At 36.7% G+C, this 24,502-nt stretch overlaps 1 protein-coding gene across 1 annotated transcript in view; it reads left to right on the top strand.

The window, feature by feature from the left end:
* Positions 1-5,745: 5,745 nt before the first annotated feature.
* tna (Zinc finger MIZ domain-containing protein tonalli) overlaps positions 5,746-24,502 on the top strand; it is a 570,512-nt gene continuing 551,755 nt past the window's right edge. Inside the window, exon 1 of the mRNA XM_087354825.1 lies at positions 5,746-5,762. The gene's annotated coding sequence lies outside the window, so the exon portion shown is untranslated. The remainder of the gene's footprint in view (positions 5,763-24,502) is intronic.

Here is a 24,502-nt window from a genome sequence, read left to right as displayed (position 1 = left end):
GATGTCCAGACAAATTCTTCCTTCAAAATTCTCTCTAAAAATGAATTTGTTAGTCATCCTAATATCTGACGCCGTATAGTCTGAGACGCTTTCAGCGTCGTTAAATAAAAGGGAACGAATAAATATTCTTATTCCGGATTTTTATGTAACGAAGCTCTCAGTAGCTCAGAATACATAATCAACTTCTATAAATTAAAAATTATATGGACGAAAGCGGTCGTATCTTGAAGGACTGAGGGAAATCACGAAAATCTCTGTCAGGATAGCCGTTCTCGGAGTTGAGTTTTGAACCAAAGACCTCTCGAATTCGAAACATGGTCATGACCACTGAAAAACGACTTTGGGATTAATTCGTTAAATAATGTGGGCCTTACATCCCGTGTTTAATTATTTCATCAGGCATGACTGTCTTATCAGGCTGGAAAGGATGAATGCAAATGGTGAACCTTGATTAACCATTTTAGAAATAGGCTGCTAGATAGCTACTGCGTACTTGCATTGCCGATTTCAATGTATAGTTTGCGCAACGAACGTGATTAAAGATGCTACACTGCACGATGCTTCAGGCCACAATGGCGTAGTGTTGGCCAGAAGGAAAAGTAGCTAAAGAATTTTGTGCAAAAAGTAGGTAGCTTGAAACGGTTTCTTGATATCGTTTGATATATCAGTAGGTGAACAGCTGTTTGTTGGTGTTGGTACGTGGTACTGAAGAGCTTGCTAGCCCTAAATAAGGCTGCCAGAAAATGCTAAAAAATTACATATTCATCGTACAATTGTACAATTTTATGAAACATTACGTAACTTTAAGTATTCGAACCGGTTTGTCTCCTAACGCCGAAATTTTACATTAAATTCCAACCCCGAAAATCCAAATAAAATGTATGAAATATTGTTTCTATGTAAACAGTTTCAACAGTGTGAAACATACACGTTCTATCAGAAAAATTTAACATAAGCGAAGTCCCCAAAAGCTGAAATTATGATTAAAAATTTTACATAAAATGTATAAATATATAATTTGTATCTATTGATAAGGACATCATGCATATTTAATGTTTTGAGGAAATTAGGATTCATAACTATCATAAAATTCTTTTTGAAACCACTTTTTACTTTTCCCCTAAAAGTATGAAACTGGAGCTTCGTGCCTCTGGGACAAAATTCTTCAACTATTAATGCAAGAAGACTAAATTTTCTTATGTGAGTTGTGCTGTGTAATGTTGCTTTAGCATTTAACTTCTGTGAGATGCAGACCGATTAAACTAATTGAATGATTAATTCTGATGTTTTTTCCCTTCACTAGATTCGTACGTATGTTAGTGTGACAGATGGTACATAATATGTATGTTCCATTTACGATGAAAAATGTTGAAATTGAATTGTAAACAGATTGTGAGAATAGTTGACATTATTATCATGCTGCAGAAACTTTCACTACTGTGTATTTATTGTCATGGCAACATCCGTTGACATTTGTAGTATGTGTGAGGCGGTCACCTTGAAGATATTTGTGATATTCCAACTCCATATCAGTGTATGAATAAGGATTACCTGAATATTTTTCGTCAAGGTTTCATTCGTTGTCCTTGTCATTTAATGATGGACTTCTTTGGAAGGGATAATATTAATGTCAGTTACTTGTACGCCAGATCATTTTATTTTATAATTGTATATTTTTCCTCATATGAAGGTTCGTGCTGCAGAGTGGAACAAATTGTTTCTCTGGTCATATGAAGTTGTAAAGTCCTCTGATTTCTGTTTGTTATTATTTTCAAGATTTTTCCATAGAACCTTCATCTCTTGTTTTAGTCTTTCTTTGTTGAAATCTAAGTTTAAGTATCGTACAGTAATGTTTATAAGATAGTGTAATTGCGTCATATTGTGAATATTATATCAATTATTTATTTTAATCCGTCTGATCACAATATAATTTTATTTAAAATTTCTTATAATTAAGATAATAAAATATCATTGATGTTCCATATCGATTGATCGATTTACATTTCGGAACATTTACACAATATGTTTCGGTTTTTATAAAACCATCATCAGGTGTAAAATATATCTAAGAGCTTAAAACTCAATTATGATTTCTGTAGTTTTTTGGTGATGTTTCATTACGTTTGTTTTTCCATATTTGGGCGAAGGTGTTGTTTTTCTTAAATGTTATTAGATGTACATATCGGCCAAAGATGTAGGAGTGAGTGTCCCGATATGTCCAGAAGTAATATAATAGTATAATATAATGAAACATCACCAAAAAACTACAGAAATCATAATTGAGTTTTAACCTCTTAGATATATTTTACACCTGATGATGGTTTTATAAAAACCGAAACATGTTGTGTAAATGTTCCGAAATGTAAATCGATCAATCGATAAGGAACATGAATGATATTTTATTATCTTAATTATAAGAAATTTTAAATAAAATTATATTGTGATCAGACGGATTAAAATAAATAATTGAGTAATGTTTATATTATTAAAACCTCATCAAATTCTAAGTTTATCTCTCTTCGTGCTTTTTCTTGGTCACTCCTTCTAATGTCACGTATTTATCAATATTTATGTATTTAATTATTTACGACTTCATTATGTGCGTGATATGTTACATCATAAAGAGCTAAAATGTGAAAGTTACAAAATTGTATCTTGTAAAACAATCTTTGTATTTCTCCCAGGATGTCAAAGCTTTAGTTCTGTTTTTCGATATTTTTAAATTATAATCTCTACTAATTATACATATTTCGTTAATGAGTCTTTGAAAGCATTTTTTATTTTATTTTTTGTATGATTAGCTGATCATTACATACGATTAAGTATCCAAAATATATTTATTCTTTATTTATTTTCGTTGCATATTTGATTTTCATGTTCCATTTCTACAAAATATTGTCTATAAGCTTGCATCCTTGTTTTTGACTGGTTGTCTGTGTACTTTTTGGATATATCAACTCCTTTAATTAAATATTTGGCGATTCGTATTGTTATTACTCGACGAAATTAATAATTACGCCCTAATGACACGTAATCCGGGTACCGGAAGTTAAGAGAAACATGACTGTCCAACAGCAGGAAGTGACAGTTATAAATATTTCAACAGGTGCCCTTAGTTCATACAAGGACCAAAGCAGTGAATTTGAGACGCCAACACGCAGTTTTTATTAGTAGGTGATCAGTGTGTTAACATGTACACAGCCAGGTAATAGATTCGAGGAAGGCTATGCCCGTATTTGAAGAAGGAGCAAACACGCTGATTCCATATGCAGATACAAACTGGCAGAAAGCCATTGGCCTTGTGCGGTACGCGCACCTTCGGAACTGAGCAACCATTGCATGCTTGTTTGTCATGCAAACGTTCTCAGATAAGGACAGTCGTCCACAACCAATCGCTTCTTAAGCATTCATTGCATATTAATTCAGTAGAGGGCACAGCTAGAGATGTATCCATATATGTCGTGGCATGGAAATTGTGCAAGCTGTTGGTTTGGAGTTCACACGAAAGCAAATAAATAAGATTATTTTTTCGTGTTCACTAAGCTCAGAATTACACCATTTTTTTCAAACTCAAAATTTAATATTCGAAGAATTTAGCAGGATTTTTAAATTTAAATAAAGATTTAATTTGTATGTGTTTTGTCTTGCATTCGTCTGTGTTGAAACCCATTGTTTAGGCGTATGCAAAGATTAACGTAGATCGTGTCTAAGCCTCTTAACATACGCCAGCGACTAAGTTACGATGCAACAGTTTTTAGTATAGTAGAGCGGAGCTCTCCTTTCGGAGCTCCTCGGGGGGTTGGTCAAGTTTTTAAAACGCAACCAATCCCCCTTCTGGCGGGTTGGTTGCGTTTTAAAATCTTGAGTAAGACACTAAACTAACCCCCCCGAATGAGGGGTTAAAACACTTGACAAACTCCCCCTTCGGGGGGGTTGGTTGCGTTTTAAAATCTTGAATAAGACAATAAACTAACCCCCCGAAGAGGGATTAGTTTAGTGTCTTACTCAAGTCATTTGTTTACTCGGCATTGTTGTGTTGGTACAACAATGCCTAGTAAACAAATATAACGTAACATTGTTTGATGACGGTTTTTTTTGACGACAAATTGGTTGACGACAAATAGGTTGACGACGACGACAAATCACGAATTTTTATAACAGAAGATAATATAGGGAAGACAGTAACTTTTGAAGTTAAGAGTAGAATTTCCTTAAAATTAATATTACCTTCATTTAAGAAATTGATACAGATTCACATCATTTCCAAAACAGTGAAGACAAATTCTTCGTGTCTATGAGTAAGGAATCATTGTTTTATCCGTTGTTTGAACGGCTGCAAGACTTTGTTTCTTAATCCGACGGAATGATACAAACCGAACTACATTAAAACAAAGTAATGATAGAAATATTTTTACCCAAGGAATCTTACTTAATTGAATGATGCAAACAAATAGACGATAACTTTGTCTTACTATTGTTCTAGGCTTTTTCGAAGTAAAGAGATTACTATGGGCTGGAAATGTAGTACAGGATAAATAGTACGTAATATGTAGAGTAGGCCCGCCACTGTGCTCTAGCGGTTAGAACGCTGGCCTTGTAATCCTGGGGTCTCGGGTTCGAATCCCGGCGGTGCCCGAATTTATAACTTGTGTTGGGCAAGGCCGTGGTCTAGGCAACACGGAGTTTTCCTCCGTGGCATCCCAACAATTACTCCATTCACACACAGAAGAAGGCAATGGCAAACCACTTCTGGATCATCTGCCAAGAACGTATATGAACAGGTCCCAGTCCGAGAAAAGGATGGAAGGATCCTGTTCATATGGACCTGTCGTCAGACAGAACACTAAATAAATAAATGATGGCCACGGTGGTCTAGCTGTTAGAACGCTGGCCTTGTAATCCTGGGGTCTCGGGTTCGATTCCCGGCGGTGCCCGAATTTATAACTTGTGTTGGGCAAGGCCGTGGTCTAGGCAACACGGAGTTTTCCTCCGTGGCATCCCAACAATTACTCCATTCACACACAGAAGAAGGCAATGGCAAACCACTTCTGGATCATCTGCCAAGAACGTATATGAACAGGTCCCAGTTCGAGAAAAGGATGGAAGGATCCTGTTCATATGGACCTGTCCTCAGACAGAACACTAAATAAATAAAATAATGTAGAGTAGGATTTCTGGCAATCTATTGAAGCGTGCTGGGGCATAACGTCCTTGTTCAGAAATGCGGAAATATATTATTTATGTTTATTTGTTCTTCGTGTAATTACTTACCCACAATCTGTTCTAGTCCTTTAGTATAAAGGCTGTTCAATTTAAGTGTAGAATTCAGAGGTCATAATCCAAATATGGACTCTTGCTTAATATTTAACCTACTTTCATATTTCAGCAAAAATGTACCCTTTAACAAGACGCTTCCAGGAAAATTATAAAAATTTCACACATCGTCCGTGTTAATCTGCTGGGTTGTAACGCCGTGTAGACATTATCAACGTTTCGGAGGAACATACCGTCTCCATCTTGAGGGATCAAGATGGAGGCAATATGTTTCTCCGAAAAGTTGGTGTCTACCTACGACTCCACAGAGCGTCTCAACCCAGAAGACCAACATTGTCTTAAGTCTTACCGCCGTAAAAACCTCAGTTCTACTAATTGTCTGAATATTGTTCGTTTCAGGTGGAATAGTTTGGCGCTAGAAATTGTATGGAATATCGTTACCTTTGATGATACTGGCTCACGGCATTTCTACAAATGAACGCAGAAAGGTAAGAAATCGTATTTATTTCGTTGACTGGCGGGAGGGGTGAATGTTAAAAATCCACGAGTAACCTGAAGCTACCGATTTCACCGCCTTGTTACTTCTCAAATTTCGGCCTGTAGCCATAAATTCTGGCTTTAAGGGCAGGCAATCGCACTAATAAATAAATTGCTGGAATTGCTATCGTTTTATAATATTGTTATTTTTGCCACGTTTTCGAAGAATTTATTATCTCTGTCTGATATAATATCGAAAGGACATTACGTTATTTTATGAACTGTGACTTAATTAACCAGTTCTGGCAGGTGGCAGTAGTGGACTGCGACGGCTAATGTGAGATGTGTCATAAATGCAGTTCGTCACTTTTTGTACGTGTAATATGCGTAAAAGTTCAACATCCTAAATCGATTGGCAAGTCCCTGATTACGTATATTCCGGATTATTGCAACTTTATAGTCTGATAGAAGTTTACAGAAGTTTCGGAGACTTTTATTCTACCATCATCAGGGCGACCATCATCGCCTAGATGTTTGAGGCGGTATGTATCTCAACCATATTTGTACTCGCAGTCGTGAGAAACTGAAATCTTACACTTTAGTCTGATGCAGTCGCAAGGTTTTCCTAAGATAACGATGAGTACTTTATAATAACAATCAGCTGCGTTTTTCTGACGTAGGGAAAAGGCAGTGTTAATCTTTGGTAACCCAAAGACGTTATTATTATTATTATTATTATTATTATTATTATTATTATTATTATTATTCAGTGTTCTGTCTTACGACAGGTCCATTGCTCTGCCCAAAAAGAGCTCTCCAGTTGTCCCTATTCTCAGCTTCTCGTTTTAAATCCTGAAACTTCATCTTCTTTCCTTGTTTAAGGTCGTCGGTTAGCTGTATCAATCTTCTTCCCAGTCCCCTCTTTCCTTCAACCTGGCCTTCGATGATATCACTCAATAATCCATTCCTTCTCATAATATGTCCGATCCCCAAAGACGTATACGCTTACAAAGAATGCTAACAAAATATCACCAACTGTTCCTCCATTTTATGTGGTAAACACATTAGTCCGCGGTGTGATTGAGATATTCTATAAGTGAAAAGAAACAGTTTCATTTTACCGCCACTACTCTTCAGCGCCAGTATTTGTGTTGGGCGAGTGTAGTTTTCTGAAGGTGTTTGCCGTACCTTTAGCAGTTGACTGTACACACACACACACAGGTTTAAGTGTGGATGGGCGGGATTCCTCTTGTTTCAAACCGTTACTAAAGATGAACGACCAGACCCCATTTGTCTTCTTGTGCACATGCGCGTATAAATCTTTCCCCCTGTCAGCGCACGCTGCGATGTGTGTTCACCTGAATGTACTCAGTGGCTATTAGCAAACACGACTCCAGAATTTAGATTTCAATAAGTGTGATTATGTACTGCAAACCTCCACTGCAGAATATACAACTGCAGAAATAAGACTTTATCGACTTTCCGGGCTCATTTCAGTGGCCCTTAAGACTAATTCTATTTTGGATGGCAGTGGCGATCGCCCAGGTAATGGAGACAGTTAACATCACTGGACAGTGTACACGTCCAACAGATTTCACGTCGCAGCCTCCCAAATAACGGTATTATTATTATTATTATTAAGTGTTCTGTCTTATGACAAGTCCATTGCTCTGCCCAAAAAGAGCTCTCCAGTTGTCCCTATTCTCGGCTTCTCGCTTTAATTCCTGGAACGTCATCTTCTTTCCTTGTTTAAGGTCGTCGGTTAGCTGTATCAATCTTCTTCCTAGTCCTCTCTTTCCTTCAACCTGGCCTTCGATGATATCACTCAGTAATCCATTCCTTCTCATAATATGTCCCAGCCAGTTAGCTTTCCTTCGTGTAATCGCCTGCAGAATGTTTCTTTGCTCGTTGAATCTCCTCAATACTTCTTCGTTGGTCACTCGATCCGTCCACCTGATCTTCTCTATTCTTCTCCAACACCACATTTCGAAACTCTCCAGGTATTTCTGTTCCTTCTTCCTGAGTGTCCAAGTCTCTGCTCCATACGTAACACTTCACTAGTTCCTTCTTCATCTCCAAGCCCAACTTGCTAGTGAGAAGACGGTAATCTTCAGTAATTAATGTTCCCATACGGGCCTACATCATATTCGAATATTATGACCTACGAAAGTTGGGGTAACGTTCTAGGTTTATGTTCTAAATATACCCAAATCGAATTTCGGCCGAGCTGTTGGTAGTCCTGAGTGATTCTTTTCGTGGTTTAACTCAGTCTCTCATGGATAATTCCAGGATCGACTTCGATCATATTATCTGCTCGCTAGACATCTTAACCATCGAAACGTATTCAGTACGGTTGTAACAGCGAACTCTGCCAGTAGTGGTTCGACATTTGTGTAAGCTCTGTTCGTTGTCGACTCGCAGTAGATCTGATTATGAAGCATTTCATTTCGAGGGAATCTACTTACAGTCGATCATTATTAATTGGCCACATGCGTGGAGTTTACATGGTTTATTTATTATTTTATTTAGTGTTCTGTCTGACGACAGGTCCATATGAACAGGATCCTTCCATCCTTTTCTCGAACTGGGACCTGTTCATATACGTTCTTGGCAGATGATCCAGAAGTGGTTTGCCATTGTCTTCTTCTGTGTGTGAATGGAGTAATTGTTGGGATGCCACGGAGGAAAACTCCGCGTTGCCTAGACCACGGCCTTGCCCAACACAAGTTATAAATTCGGGCACCGCCGAGAATCGAACCCGAGACCGCAGGATTACAAGGCCAGCGTTCTAACCGCTAGACCACCTCATCTTATTATTATTTAGTGTTCTGTCTGACGACAGGTCCATATGAACAGGATCCTTCCATCCTTTTCTCGGACTGGGACCTGTTCATATACGTTCTTGGCAGATGATCCAGAAGTGGTTTGCCATTGCCTTCTTCTGTGTGTGAATGGAGTAATTGTTGGGATGCCACGGAGGAAAACTCCGTGTTGCCTAGACCACGGCCTTGCCCAACACATGGTTATTAAAACTATTGTCAGTACATAACGTATTTAAATATTGCTGTTCCAACTTTGGGTAAAAGTGAGTTAGTCATGTTGATCATCTGAGAATGTTTAGGGAGCTTGTAGGAAGGAAATATTAACATTCAACTTAATTTAAGGATTGAGGCAGGCGAAAGAACTTATATGTATTGATTTTTACTCGCTTTTTTAAAGTTTTATCTGCCTTTGTAGTAATTACCGTCACGCCTCAGGTACAAGATTGTTTAAAACTGACTGAATATTCTGTCCCTTAGAACCATCGAAAGGAAAATATTTTTTTAAAAAATTTAAAGTGCGGAAAAGTATGGATATTTAAGCCCATTCGTTAGCTGTCCAGTGCATGTTCTGATCCGGGGACTTGTTACAGTGTCATAATTTATTTGTAGATGCCCTCAGTCCACCTGGAAGAATGCTAGGTTATATTCATATATCCTTTCCAATTCATTTTCCTCAGTCATCTTTTCACACGATTTCCACATTTATGTCGATAGATCACTTGCTTCTTTAATTGTAATAATAAAATTCCCTATGCACAAACTGAAGTTTTCCTCAGTTGTTCCATGTTTCCATGATGAATAATACCTTTCAACATTACTACTTTTGACGTAAATACGTCTATAAGGAAGGGTCATTCGGCAAAAAAGTGTTACGAAAAAGGTAAACGAAAAAGTGTAACAAGTGTACCTAGGGAACGTCGTGTTTACTCGGAATTGTTGTTACCTATGAAACGTCGTGTTTACTCGGAATTGTTGTTACCTAGGAAACGTCGTGTTTACTCGGAATTGTTGTTACCTATGAAACGTCGTGTTTACTCGGAATTGTTGTTACCTAGGAAACGTCGTGTTTACTCGGAATTGTTGTTACCTATAAAACATTTCATTACATTACATTCAGCTACCACAGACCCATTTTAAGCGTACCTAATTGAAGTTGAATAAGCAATGTCTTAATCAAACTTATCTCAATTGTAAAGCATGTATAAAGGAAATATTTAGAATAAAGCCAATATATAAACTTCCTTTCCGTATAGACGTATTTACGTCAAATTCTCCGGAACCGTGGTTCCACTGACAACGTTTTTTTCTATTCTGTTCCATCGCACATGGGCCTAACATTCTCCAATTTCATTCAACTATTTAAGCCTTTATGAAATTTGAGGTTCTTACTGCGGTAAAGAAGTCGATGTTGGTATTCAGAGTTCGTGAGGGAAATGCTGCCTCTATTTTCAGCCCTGAATATGGAGACAGTATGTTCCTCCGAAACTCTGGTATCTACTTACAAGTCTACACGTTGTTACAAACCCAGGAGACCAACATCGGCAGTTAAAGAACTTTTTTCTTCTCTAGGTTAGTTTCATATTTAGCCTGGCCTGTTATAATTCAGTAATATTTATTAAAGTATGAATCGATTTAGATATTTGTTACGATTTCTTGGACAAGTTATCAACTCCGCTGAAGAAACCTTAAGTATCTATAAATTTCAGATACTGACATTAACTAACTCACAAAGCAGCCATCTGTGTGTTTTTGTGTATCATTTAACTAGCCGGTGTAGTTGGGGTTCAAATTGAGTGTTATTTTATTAGGACAAGTCGCTTTATGTTTGTCTTCCTGCTCTAATAAGGCAAGATACACGAAGGCTCGAAACACTTTGCCTGTGGCAAACTACGCAGTAACTAAAGCTGATGTCTGTCTAAGTGATGGCTGGCATATCGACAACCTTACATTATAACCACTAGGCCGATCATATTACAGATATGAACGGACGGTTATACTTACCACAATAAATTATTATTCTCCTTGAGAGAGATTAACTAACTATCGTCGCTAGCAACTTAAGGTGTCCAACTTCAAAATGGGAAGATAGCGTTACTGTACACGAATTTTGAAGATCTTTAAACACCAAAATTATATCGTTCTGAACATATTTCAGTGTTCAGTCGCCTTAAAATATACTTTTCGAGACTTCACTATTTACTTGTTTATGGGTTTTTCCGCAGTGGCGCTGTTACTACGCCATGTCCATTCGTCTGTCATTACGTTGTGTACACATTGTGAAATGTTATGTTACGTGGCTGCATAAATATATTTTGATAAATAATGAACGAAATATCCTTCGGACAGACGTTGTAGCCTTCGCCGTGTCAAGGTCACAGAAAAGACGTACAGCGTTTCGACACGAACAACTGAGTAAAGACACCTCGGAACTCGCACCGCAGTAAAGATAGCAACACCGTGTCCTTGAAGCATGTAGTTTAGTAACTGATGTTTGTAGCTATACTTTTTACCTTATAGCTTATTTTCTTTATTTCACACGACTTAACAGTATGTCCGTGTGATTGTCCCATGTGTTTTTAATGAAGTGACGTAATTTTTTTAAACTTTTCTTCGATATTGTGTCACTGTTAATTTTAGTATGTTGACCGTGTTAACTTAGATTTAGAGATGGTTCTAACATATGCTTGAGCCGGGATAGCTCAGTCAGTATAGTGACTAGCTACGGGCTGGACGACCGGGGTTCGATCCCCGACGGGGGCAGAGGATTTTTCCTCTAGCCTCTGCGTCCAGACCGGCTCTGGGGCACACCCAGCCTCCTCTACAATGGGTACCGGGATCCTTTCCCGGGGGTAAAGCCGGCCGGGGCGTGATGCTGACCACTCACCCCCCCATCTAGTGCCGAGGTCAAGAAAGAGAGGAGCCATACCTCCTCTCCCCCCAAGCGCCTACATGGCGTATAGTGGGACAAACTTTACTTTACTTTACTTCTAACATATGTTTAATATGCAGTGCCCACATTTTGTATGCTAATAGATTTAATTTAAAATTATTTTGAGTTTAGTGGTCTTTAAGTGTGTCTACAGCCTTGCAATTCAGAATCAAAAGCAGTGCACACTTTTGTGTTGTTGATCACGTCAAGAAATAACTTACAACGTATTCACATTTTATACTATGTCTATCTTTTTAGCACGCTGATTTCTTCTTTCAAATGTTAATAATTTTAAAGTTCTGAAATGGATTTGATGAACATGTATAAACATGTGAAATACAATAGGCTGTGCACTAGTTTTATCTCATCCTAAAGAATGTAATTGCGTTAATTGTTTCCTATAAATGAATGAAAATAGATCTTCCGTTGTTAGGGACGAGGTATTCGGTGGTAATTCATTTCAACCGTAGCTGTTGGCGTAGTAAATTATTAATTCTTTAAACTGATATGTTATATGCCTTTACTTAAAATTATATACAGTTGTGTCGAAATTGTGTGTTAGAAATAATTGTACTTTTCAGAAAGTTCATAATTGCTGTGAAAGAAGTTTTTTCTTCAAAAAGTGTAGACACTTCAGTGAGGAGAGGTTATGGATGTTGATTCTCACGTTGTGTTTTGGGGCTTGTAGTTAAAAACTTGTTTAAATTGGTCCCCCAACTAATTAATTGACTCAACTCCTGATACTTAAACTGAAGTTTTGTCAGTACAGTAACCGAACCATGCATTAGACCCTACTCGAAACAAGCCAGATTCAATAATTCCGTCACAGTTAATTTCAGAAAAATTCCGTTCGATTGTAATCCTAAATTTTAAATTTGCATCTAATTTCAATTTCTGACTGAGTGATTTGTAAAAATATTTACTAATTATTCCTCAGATATGCTATGAATGCAGGTGAATATTTCTCGAGGATTTCAGTGCCGACAGAGAGATATTGTACACGAATTATGAATTGGAAATTATTAGGGCGGAGACACTCATGATCATGAACTTGCGTGGAGTAATTACAAGAAACTTCTTTTTCAAGTTTTGTTGAGTTGTAAAGTTTATGAATTATTAATTGCGAGCAGTAGACCACGTTTCCAACAGGCTGACATTTACCGCCTTTTTGTAGTTAATTTCATTTCGGAAGTTTATCTTAATTTTTTCTTTTATTATCTTAAAATCTGCCTTTGTCTCTCTTTTACCAAATTGAAATCTGTGTGCCTTGTCTATAAATTTAGTAAATACACACACAATATTTTTGTCGGCTGGTTAATGTACCCATTCGTAAAGAAATTACCAGATATAGAACACACAGTAAGGACGTGGGAAGAGAATTTTGTGTGTGTTCTCCGGTTGATTGAATGTAATCGGAAGGTCTTTGCGACAAAAGTGTGCTGCTTTCTTTGGTCGATATTCGAGGAATTTACCACGATGCATAATATGAATTTATCTAAATGAATTTTTATTAAAATTTTATACGTCTGTTTTCATTAGATTCATTTCATTTTATCCTCAAATCTACGTTCAGGTCTTGAGAAAGTTTTGTATTCGCTTCAGTGTTTATTATTGCAAATGTTGAGACGTGTCGGTGATGCATTACATCCTACAGCGTTCTTGCCAATTTATTATAACAAAATATGATAAAATCAACTAAATAAGCTAATCTATTGTCATAATAGTTATCTAAACCATCTTTGTCGTTTTATGAGTGTTAATAATATTAAGGATACTACGTACTGTCTTTCGTTATGTTATGAGAGGTGTAAGCTGACACTCAGACTAAGCACGCGATCTGGTAGTGAGAACTTGTATCATAGCAGGCGACTTGATGGGAAAATTATTAGGAGATGAGAGCTGAAGTGACAGCGAAGAGATAAATGAGTTTGAGGTTGCTTTCGATGGCAAGGCGGTTAACCCACTCGTAGTCCGAGATAGACTTACACACCTGACGGCTTACTACAGTGGTCGGAAAATTCCCTGACTCCAGTATCTCTAATTAGGTGACAGCGCTAGAATTATCGTCACTTTTCGTAATGAGGAATAGCTTTATAGTGGTCTTGTAGGTGATAGAAAATATTTCGGATGAAATTGTCTTATAAATTCGTTATTTTAAAACGTAGTGTTAAATATGAAATTTAAATATCATGAAGACATAATTTAAGTGTTTTTAGAAGTTATGCCGATACGAATTACAATTGCAATCCACGAAAAATATTTTGGTTTCTTAAATACACAGATGAATTAACATGGCATTTGGACTCAACAGACGAAACTCGTTGAATATTTCATGACTTTAACAGGTAAATTATTTTGGTATAAATTATAGGCCGTGCGCATTGCAGTAAACCGACTTAATACTTGCGAGGCGAAACGGTATTAAGACATTAATTACACCCGTGATGAAGTTGGTAATAGGCAGATTTAGATGCATCACAGTTTCTGAATATGTTGGTAGGACAATTGTAAGAGCAGGTGAAATAATTAATAGATGATGCAATGACAAAGGAGAAATGTGGTCGTGCGATCTGTATTCCCCGTGTTTGACTTCGATACCTACGAGTGCTTCTCCTTTCAGTTTGCCTTCTTCGTGAATGGTGTAATGTTTTCTGTGTTACGTAATGCCCATAACAAACCTCTGTTTCCCTGTATTTGATATTAATAATGTCAAAACAGCTGTGTGTCTTTACAGGAGTAATCTTAAGAGACCAGTTTAACTAAACCAGGGGTGGCCAACCCAAATGATCTTTCGGGCCACTTTGGAAATGCATCATAACTCCGCGGGCCACATATAAAATTATATATTCCCATATTAGATTTAGATACACTATAGACATTTTTTTGGAGTGAAAAATTGAAACATAATGAGTTATTATTATTGTGTTTACTATTATTCTTACATGTAAACATAGATAATATAATAATAATGATACTAAGCGTACATTGTAAAGAAATATATAGCACTAAAAATTAAATATAAAAAATATATAAATATGAATGAAATAAAAATAATGAAATCATTAAAAAATATTTATTTTACTAGTGCGATATTTGTTTCTCCACTCTTTCACTTAGCTTTTGCAAATCGATCTCAATTTGGGTATTTGCACATCGTAATTGGCGTTGCAGGTTAGCGTCCGTTATGTTTGAGCGTTTTGTGTTTGGTCAATTTCATTTTCGAAAAAAACGATTCGCAGGTGTAAGTTGAACCAAAAGCGCTAACAACTTTTTGTGCCAGATTTCTCAAATTGGAAAATTTCTCTTTTGTGACGTAAGAGTTATAAAAATCTATTTTTGATTTTGATGTTTCAAAAATGTGTTTTAATTCAATATTGCACTGTAAGTCAACCAGTTCCATTTGGAGATATTCTGGGGCCGACTCGATTTTTTGATATTCCAGAAAGTATTTCCAAATCCAAGTTGTTTTCGCATAAACAGTTTTCAACAGCATGGAAAATATCTTTTCCTGTTGTTGTACCTTTTAAACTTATCAAATTTAACATTTCTTCAGTTACTTGAAATGATTCATTTACTCCACGAAGGAACACTACAAGCTGAGCTGAGTCTGAAATGTCTGTGCTTTCGTCAAATGCCAAGGACAGATAATTTTTGAATATATGGATGCACAAATAATGTATTTTTTTAATACATTGGTTTTCACTACTTTGGCCATTATAAAATAAATATATTTTGTAAAAGTGTGATGAATCTCGCGGGCCGGAAAAATGTTCAAGGCGGGCCACATGCGGCCCGCGGCCCGCGGGTTGGCCACCCCTGAACTAAACCTTTTCATCCAAAGCTCGTCTAAATAGTATTTAAGAATTCAGTCCGTAGCACAAAGAAAACACTATACTTCACCATTACGAAGATGAACTGATTAAGTCAGTTTTTGGAAATACGCGCTGTTTACACTGAGAACCATACGAAAACTATTATATAGAATGGAGAGTTACTGTTTATTAAAACAAGTGGTACGTATAGTTACCAGTGGGCTTTAGATGTTTAAACTTTCTTCCGTGGAATAAAAAACTGTTAGCAGACTCTCATATCTGGCTTTTGACTTGAATACAAATTAACTGCCTCGACATTAATCCCATGATCAATATTAAGAAAGGGTTGCGTTGTACACAGACGGTGAGTTTAATTACCACTATTGTTCTGTGTAGTTCCGTGAACAAGTAACCCATCGATTTTCCCATCTTCCTCCTTTCATGTTCTGTTGATCAATACAAATTACATCCAATCTTGCAGTCCGTCCGTGTTATTGACCTTCGACTACCCCGTGTACTTCCGAAGTCCCTGAGACAACATTTCTCTTCTTGTACCTTCGTCTCGGGGTACTCAACCCGCGGCCCAGTGATGTGCTTGGTTCGACCCACTTACAAGTCACACTGCACAGTGGAGGGGTATACAAAATTGTTTCAATTGAATATACTTACTTCCGTTCTTCAAGTGCCTGAGCACTGCGGGTCCCAAATTTCGTTGGCTTTGATCTATTAGACAGTTGGTAGGACTCCTTGGACGAGGGATCTGCCCGTCGCAAGGCCTCTACCTATACACAGGACACCACAATATAGAAAAACGCGGACACACATCCATGGTTTGAGAGGGATTCGAACCCACGGTCCCAGTGACCAAGCGGCCTCTGTGACAGCTTCAAGTGAATGTAGCTGACTGACGTTTGTGATATTACGCCATATATTCTGGTAGAAATGTACCGACGTTTCAGAACTGCCTCCATCATCATCGCCCTGGGAGATAAAAATGTATGATCCTTATATTTTATGTGGTAATAAATCTTAGAATGTAAGGAATTTTATAATGTTTTTCCTTCTATAATTCAATAAAATTACATGTTGGTTTCTCAAAATTTATATTTACGTTGTAGGATTTGAGGTGGTGAGTCTGGTAGAAGTGTACCGATGTTTTAGGGGTCCTTGCTGTTTAATGAAAAACATAGTCCTTCATTTAATATTCCGTGTAATTTAGATGTATGACAACGTCAAAGTCGCGAGGTGGAGATTTTGGGGCCGGCGTAAACCACGCATTATAACAAAGTTTAGTCGGGAATCTGTGGATCTGTTCGCTGAAATTATAAACACAATTTGATAATTAGTATAATTATTTTCTGAGATGTTTTTGTTGGTGATAATTTTTTAAATTCACTATTAGACATAAACCTATCTCTTCAACATAAAATGTATTCATTACCCTACCTACTTATCTTATTAGTCTTTTTAACACACCAAATGAGGGAATTTCAATGAAATGTGTGTACTTTCCAATCCATTGTTTTAATTCCCTTACTGTTAATTTGTTTATCAAAAACTGATTGTAGACAGAATAGCATAGGTTCGGAGGCTTTAACTGTGTATTAAATACTATAAAATAAATATTTTTGAAATGTTTCTTAACCTGTTATTATCGGCCGTTAAGTTTCTAGTTAGTTTACAGTTCTTGATAGCTTCGATATATGGATAGGAATTTTTAAAAAAGTACAATAGGGTCCAGAGTTCTCCCAACAGCTCATTCTATGCGCCGAATTGTAAATCCTACAGTTATAAATTCTACCGTTTATATCAGTAATCGATTCCCTGCCACGTAATTAATATCAAGTGATAGAAATTTCAATTTTATAATCGGTAAGAAATTGTTGGGAGCTTTACGTAATTATAATGTCATTTGTGTGATAGAAGACATTAATTTCACTTTATGTAGCAGATGTTAAGAGTATTTTTGTATTGGCTAAAAATTATTTTCTCTGGACGTGTGGTGACGATCAGGTAATTTAATAGATTTGACATCACGTGAAACAGCTTATATCAAAACCGGATTTTATAAGCCTATAATAACCCGTCTTTGTTACCAACTCTGCCAGTGTCTTTTAACAATACTGGGAGGAGAAACAAGTGAGATCTTGATGTGAACACAATAGTTTATTGTTACTTATTATGTATGATATTGGTGGGGGTGATGTAAAATTATGAGTATTAATAACGATGTATTTTCTTAACCTCTCATTACTGACAAGTAGATACAAACTACGTATACGTATTCATAATGGACGCGGCATTTACCAATAAGACTGCATTTATAGACGGTGAGAACCGGTGGAAAATAGCAGGTAATTTATTTTTCAGCCGACAGCCAATGTACGTCTATTATGTTAATGTATGTTAAGTGAAGGAAGGATATTTCAACCAGTTACGTTACTGAATGGCTAGAGTTAGATTATTCACGGTTGTTTATAGAGCTTAATCCTTTAAAATTTTATCCAGTATCACGTTAAATGAAACTGTTGAAACTATCTAGGAAATGTAGAGGATTTTTTCAGGTGGACTTGGAGTTATGCACAAGTACGCAAATGCTTAACGTTTCAAGAGTAGTGTAATAAAAAGTTTTAATGTGTTGTTGACTGCGTCAGTGTAATCATTCGGACAATGTCACATGAGAAACTGCCTTTATTAACTCCAGATATGCTGGCAAGGCCAGAAGTTCTTGATGTGTTTTCTGTTTCACCAAGACCAAGTGCTCTGTATTCATCAGCCATCTCGGTTTATGTACACTCTGGCAGTTTAAGAGGGCATGAAAGCTTAAGTGCCTGAGTTAAGACGTGCTTTAAGTTCGTAATGATAGTTCTTGTTATGATTATTTAAAATTAATGGTTTTTACGTGTGTTTACTCCTGTGATAAATCCTGTCTTAAATTTTGACGGATTATACCTGAATCAGATCTCAACCCTACGCCGGCTATCTGGACAGGCTTGACTCCAGGTAAATGTCAGGATGCTAACCTTAAATCAGGATATGATCGCTTCCTTCCAAGAACTTTCCATTTCATTATTCACTATTTTCTTATCATTGGAAGCTATATAATATGAGCTACTATTAATAATAACGTTGTTAAATACAATATACGTTTATTTTTTTATTTGTAGTGTTCTGTGTGACGACAGGTCCATATGAACAGGATCCTTCCATCCTTTTCTCGGACTGGGACCTGTTCATATACGTTCTTGGCAGATGATCCAGAAGTGGTTTGCCATTGCCTTCTTCTGTGTGTGAATGGAGTAATTGTTGGGATGCCACGGAGGAAAACTCCGTGTTGCCTAGACCACGGCCTTGCCCAACACAAGTTATAAATCCGGGCACCACCGGGAATCGAACTCGAAACCCCCAGGATTACAAGGCCAGCGTTCTAACCGCTAGACCACCGTGGCTATCACAATATACGTAAGAAATAAATACAACGGATTAGGTCCTCTGGCTTGTTGCGTTTCATAATCCTTTAAATGTTTGTTAGGGTTCCTTGAATGGGCTGAGCTCATCACAAGTCTACCTGCAAAAGTTTCCTTTTCGGTTGTAAACATTTTTACATTTTTTAACACCATTAACAAGTCGAAATTATTATATTGTGGAAAAAAGTCGAAAACGAATAAACTGACCGAATCGATAAAAAAAACGATGTTTTCATGAAAGATTGTAGTACCTGGCAAGATGTAACTGTTGAAGGTCATGCATTGCTGTTATTGAACATTGATTGCCTGTTTAAGCAATCCAAGTGCCTGGATGGCCATAACCACAATTCCACGCGTGAGTGGGCGTATCCTCACTGTGCCAAAATGGGTAAAAAGAGGGTAATATCGATTAAGCTGATTTGTAGAATACAGGAAGAAACACCCAGAAGTGTTGATTGTGGCATCGTACTTCAAACATAGGACAGACGTTGAAAGATGCCACAAACTTTGACGATTCTGCGTTCTACCTCAGTGGACTTGATGTCGATTTATTGCAGACGCAGTTCTCTGTTTCTAATATAAATCTGCTGTCAAAAATCTGATAAAACTGCTGTCATATCTCAGTGTTTACAGTCTGGTTATTGTTCCTTGTATTTTTCCGTGTATCTTTTTTCTACTTTCGAGCGTTTTGTCAAGACACTCATTTCATAGGTTTCCGTAGCCGTTTTGGCGAGTCTTTGGCAAAATTTGATTTGTTCATGAAAATCCGCCATTCCGAAATCGCAGGAGGGTCGGTGTAATGCACTACCAAAACGCCCGTAACTAAGAAACAAATGCTAATTCGATGATGCCGGCTGGCACACTGATTCACTATGAATGTAGGCCGCACCCCCTAGCGGCAGAAGCTCGTACTACATCCGGTTCGCCCTCTATTGACATAGTCTTGAAACTTTCCGATCGCACCTCGTATGTACTTGCCCAAAAATTCTTGCGATACGGATAAACTCCTACCAATTTGTGAGTACTTCTGTATCAAGTTTGTCTCGTGTCTCGGATCACAGTTTTACCACGCTTTATATAACATATAAATGTTAAATCCTAAAATATTTACTATCTTTACCAGTGACCTTTAGAAGTCAGTAATTTATCTAACTCTTTCTCATGAATGTTGCACGTTGAACATTTAAAGGCGAAATGAATTGTAGTTAAAATGACACGTAAATTGCGCTGACGTCATGAACTCATGATTAGTAGATTTCCACTGTCCGTGAGAGTCATCAAATCCTTTCAGGAAGTAACATTACGAATCTGTTAACTCAGATCGTCATAATAGCATCAGCGGTTGTATTAAGACTCCCCGTTGGGTACCTCGACCCATCATGGACATGCCACCTGACGGGTCACGTCCTGTCCAGTCTGTAGATCACTTCGCATCGTCATTCAATGTGTCTTTAGACCGCCCTTGGATATAGGACACAGGAATGTCCCCTTTTCGTCGTTGTAGTAGCCACCGCAATTGGATGGAGTTAATGAAATGATTGCAGTAGACTTTGTAAAACGGTCGAATTAGATATATAAATCGTGTCCAATTTGTCAGACGTACAGCTTTGAACAAGGTTAGCTACTAAGATAGTCGTACGTAAAACAATTCTTCATCAACGTTTCTTGGTCACTTAGCCTGAAACACTTTCAGTGAGGAGATAGGTCATGCATATTTGAAAGTAAACCTATAATTTGTCAGAATAAATGCGTATCTCTTACAGCCAATGTGTAAAATTAAAAAAAATTAATATTGTACGTAACGAGATGATAAAGTTGCGTCATATTGTGATAAATATATATTTGTTTAAATCTTGTCAGTCAAATCACAATAAAATTTCTATTAAATATTAAAATATTACTAAAATTAACATTTAAATATTTAAAATATTAAAAAATACAATAAAATCTGGGGAAAAACATCATTTGAAATCTGATAAACATCTGACTAAAAGTTGCATTTAAGAAATTATATTTAAGTTTATATAATTTTATACACCTGAAGATGGTTCTTTTAGAACTGAAACATGTCGTGTAAAAAAGTGATGTTCTAATGTAAATCGAACATTTCGATAGAGAACATCATTTTAAATATTTTAAATATTTAAATGTTAATTTTAGTAATATTTTAATATTTAATAGGAATTTTATTGTGATTTGACTGACAAGATTTAAACAAATATTGTACTTAACGTAATGCAAAATAATATAGGCCTGTAATGCCTAATATAAAAACAGTATGTGTCAATCGATGAATATTTAATACATTCATCTGTCGCATTATTCTGTTGCTCATTATATTAATCTAACATTGTAATTGTTTTCCGTCATGCAGTGTATCATAGTAAATTACGTCTTGCTTAGAAAGTAATGCACATGTCATTTCAATCTGAAGGTGCACAATGTTCAAAGTATTTTCCATTTGCAAGATACGTCTTAAACCCAGCGACCACTGTCGTAGATAATTTAATTTACCATTTAAATGTTATTCCTTTAAATAAACCAAACGCCATGTAAATTCTTCTCTTCATGTTCTGCAACCAGAAATAAGAAATAAGAAATAAGCACTACGTACATATAGAACAACTTCGAATACGATATTAAAAAACACAATAAAAAATAAAAATAAAATAAAAATAAAATACAATAAAAAATACAATAAAATCTGGAAAAAACATCATTTGAAATCTGATAAACATCTGACTAAAAGTTGCATTTAAGAAATTATATTTAAGTTTATATAATTTTATACACCTGAAGATGGTTCTTTTAGAACTGAAACATGTCGTGTAAAAAAGTGATGTTCTAATGTAAATCGAACATTTCGATAGAGAATATCATTTAATATATTTTAAATATTTATATGTTAATTATGGTAATATTTTAATATTTAATAGGAATTTTATTGTGATTAGACTGACAATATTTAAACAAATAAACAAATAAACAAACCAGAAATAAGAAAAACATCGAAATTTTTAGTGTTATTTCTTTTTAATCTTTTCGGTTTTAGGAAGCAGGCTTAAAAATAAAACGTTGTGAAGTGCGTGATTGCGAGTATTTCTAGAATTTGCTACTGCGTGTATACAGACTAGGGGTTACAGCTAAGAATATTTAGAAGCGAAGTATTGGTCCTGTTGAAGAATGTATCTTGAAGTCCAACTTTATTCTTAGGAGCTAGCTTTCTAAGTTGAGAAATCCAAACTTCACGGAGGATGACATTGTAACCGAAAAAATCCCGAGGTTTTGACGTCTTCTGGATTTTGTTTTGAATATTCCAGCGTTTAAAAGTTGTCCATGAATTATGAAAATGACTGGAAGATTATACTACACCCCCCTCGTTTCTCTACGACGTTACAGAAAACGCGCGTGGTTTTTCACGCAAACGGCTACCTCATAAGCCTACCAGCCGGCGGTAGATTCCTTTCTTCGTTGGACTCTTTCGTCCGTGGTAAAAAGGCCGGAACGTGAATCAAATAACTTATCTCCTTCGTCTGCATGATGTGGTGCTTATTCAGGCACTAATGGCGAATTTGCCGTAAGATAATACGCCCAATACATTGTTTTCTCCTTCGTGTTGAAATTTAAAATTTAAACTACATACAAATATAGTTCCTGAAGTATCTGGGTTGAGTCTCTGTCAGAGTATATTCCGTCCTATGTCATTTTATCGGGAGTTTTCTTAACCGCGCAAAGCGAATTTTTGGAACAGTGAGCTATACCAGCTTTGACGGATACCACCCGTTCTTTTAGTGTGCTGCAAATATCCTTTCTTCAGCAGTACCAGATAACCACTGCAATTGATACAGTGCCGTTAAAGAAATTAGGAAAAATTGTTCAGCCTGCTGTGTATATAAATGCGAAATTAAATACAGGAAAAAGGTAATAGAAATTGAATTAATTACGCTTTTAACGTGAAAAATTTCTTTGATAAATTTTTGCTGTCACAAGAGATTTAGACAAATTTGGGGGAGGGGGTGTATTTTAAAGTATACCAAGACTGCTAACGTTTGCGTACAAAAATTTTCATCTTCATAATTCGTATTTTAATCCTAGAAGTTGGCAATCGCGATTTTTTTAAATTGCGCGTTTACTAAATGAAATTAAACTGAATTAGGTGTACTTACAAACATTGACCTGGAATTAAGAAAGATTTTTCTGAAGTTTATGTTTGGAGCACAGCGCTATACGGAAGCGAAATATGGTCAGTGAGAAAGCCAGAAAGAAGAAGGATCGAAGCATTTGAAATGTTGACAATTAAGTGGACTGATAAAGGACGAAATGATCTGGTCTTAGACAGGATAGGCGAAGGAAAAATCTTACGAGAAGAAGAGATAGGATGGCGGGACACATTCTGAGGCACCCAGAATTGGTTAATTTGGTAATGGAAGGAACAGTTGAAGGGAAGAATTGTAGGGGGAGGCAAAGATTGGAATATGTGACGCGGATTTTTGAGGCTGTGGGCTGCGAAAAATATGTGGAAATGAAGAGATTGGCGCAAGATAGGCGAAAATGGAGGACTACATCAAACCAGTCGAAAGACTGACGACACACAGAAAAAAATGTTTATATGCCCTGGTTTGCATCAAAAATAGTTCAGCATGACCTAAGCACAAAAGCAAATACTTCATCTCTTCACTTTCAGTTAAGAAGCACTCTCGTCCCTGGCTCATAATTTTGTCCAGATATGGATTTAAGACACGGGATGGATTCTCATTTTGTCTAATGAGTGAGTGAATGAGTGGTGGCAGGGGATGAGCTCCCCTAATAGCGTCTCTATAGCAAGATGTCAGTCTGTTAAGAAAACAGCCATTGTTTGTTCTGAGATTCGAGAGGAACTCATACATGGAGGTTGTTTGCGAATTACTAAAGCGCTGACCCTTAGAGCAGATGATACCCCAACTTCATTTGCTCAATTAATAGCTAATGAAATTCTCAACTTCGGACCTTTTAATAACACGTTGATAAGCCTTCTTATATAACATGCTAATAAGTACAAAGACAGGATATTCTTCCCACACTACGTTTTTTGAACGGAAGAGGGGGTAAAACTTTACTTCCGGTGTTGGGACAGGGAAGTTGAGGGGAAAAGGGTTGTAGGAGGACATGTATGGTTTCATCCAAAATTTAATTTGAGGGGGTTCTCTCTTGTAGTTTAATGCACCGCACCTGTTCATTGGTCAGTGAACTGCGTGCTCCGAATATTAATCAACCCGTTGACAATGAAGCTCGGCTGATTTATATTAAAAATTAATTTCTTAAAAAAACATCGCGTCTCCGTTATAAAGATGGACTAGTTAATGTCGCCTAGGAAAGTAGCTGATGTTTACGCTGATAATTGCACGAAACTCCTAAGTAAATCCTTTGCAGAGTAAAAAAGAGTGGTTAAATGTTGAATCTGGTGGTATATATAATTACCACACTGGTTTAATAGGATAATCTTAGAAATATCAGTTTGTCGTTCTTAGGAGTAATGGAGGGTGAGTAATGGAAACTTGTTGGGTTACTGTGAGTGTTTGAAGGGAAAAGTAATCTGACGTTGTTATTTTAAACACACACCAATAACGCGTTGCGTAACGCTCTAATGAAGCCCTATATCGTGGGGTATAGGCCTATTACTATCTTAAAGATAGGGCACAACTGACTCCTATTCTAAGCCAGATGAGGTTTTCGATTAAATTT

Source organism: Zootermopsis nevadensis, unplaced genomic scaffold (assembly GCF_977971745.1).
Source record: "Zootermopsis nevadensis isolate Lab colony 2312 unplaced genomic scaffold, Znev_1.0 Znev_ptg000024l, whole genome shotgun sequence".
Taxonomy (NCBI): domain Eukaryota; kingdom Metazoa; phylum Arthropoda; class Insecta; order Blattodea; family Termopsidae; genus Zootermopsis; species Zootermopsis nevadensis.
The sequence above is the reverse complement of the archived record's forward strand: the minus strand, read 5'-3'. Positions and strand labels throughout refer to the sequence as shown.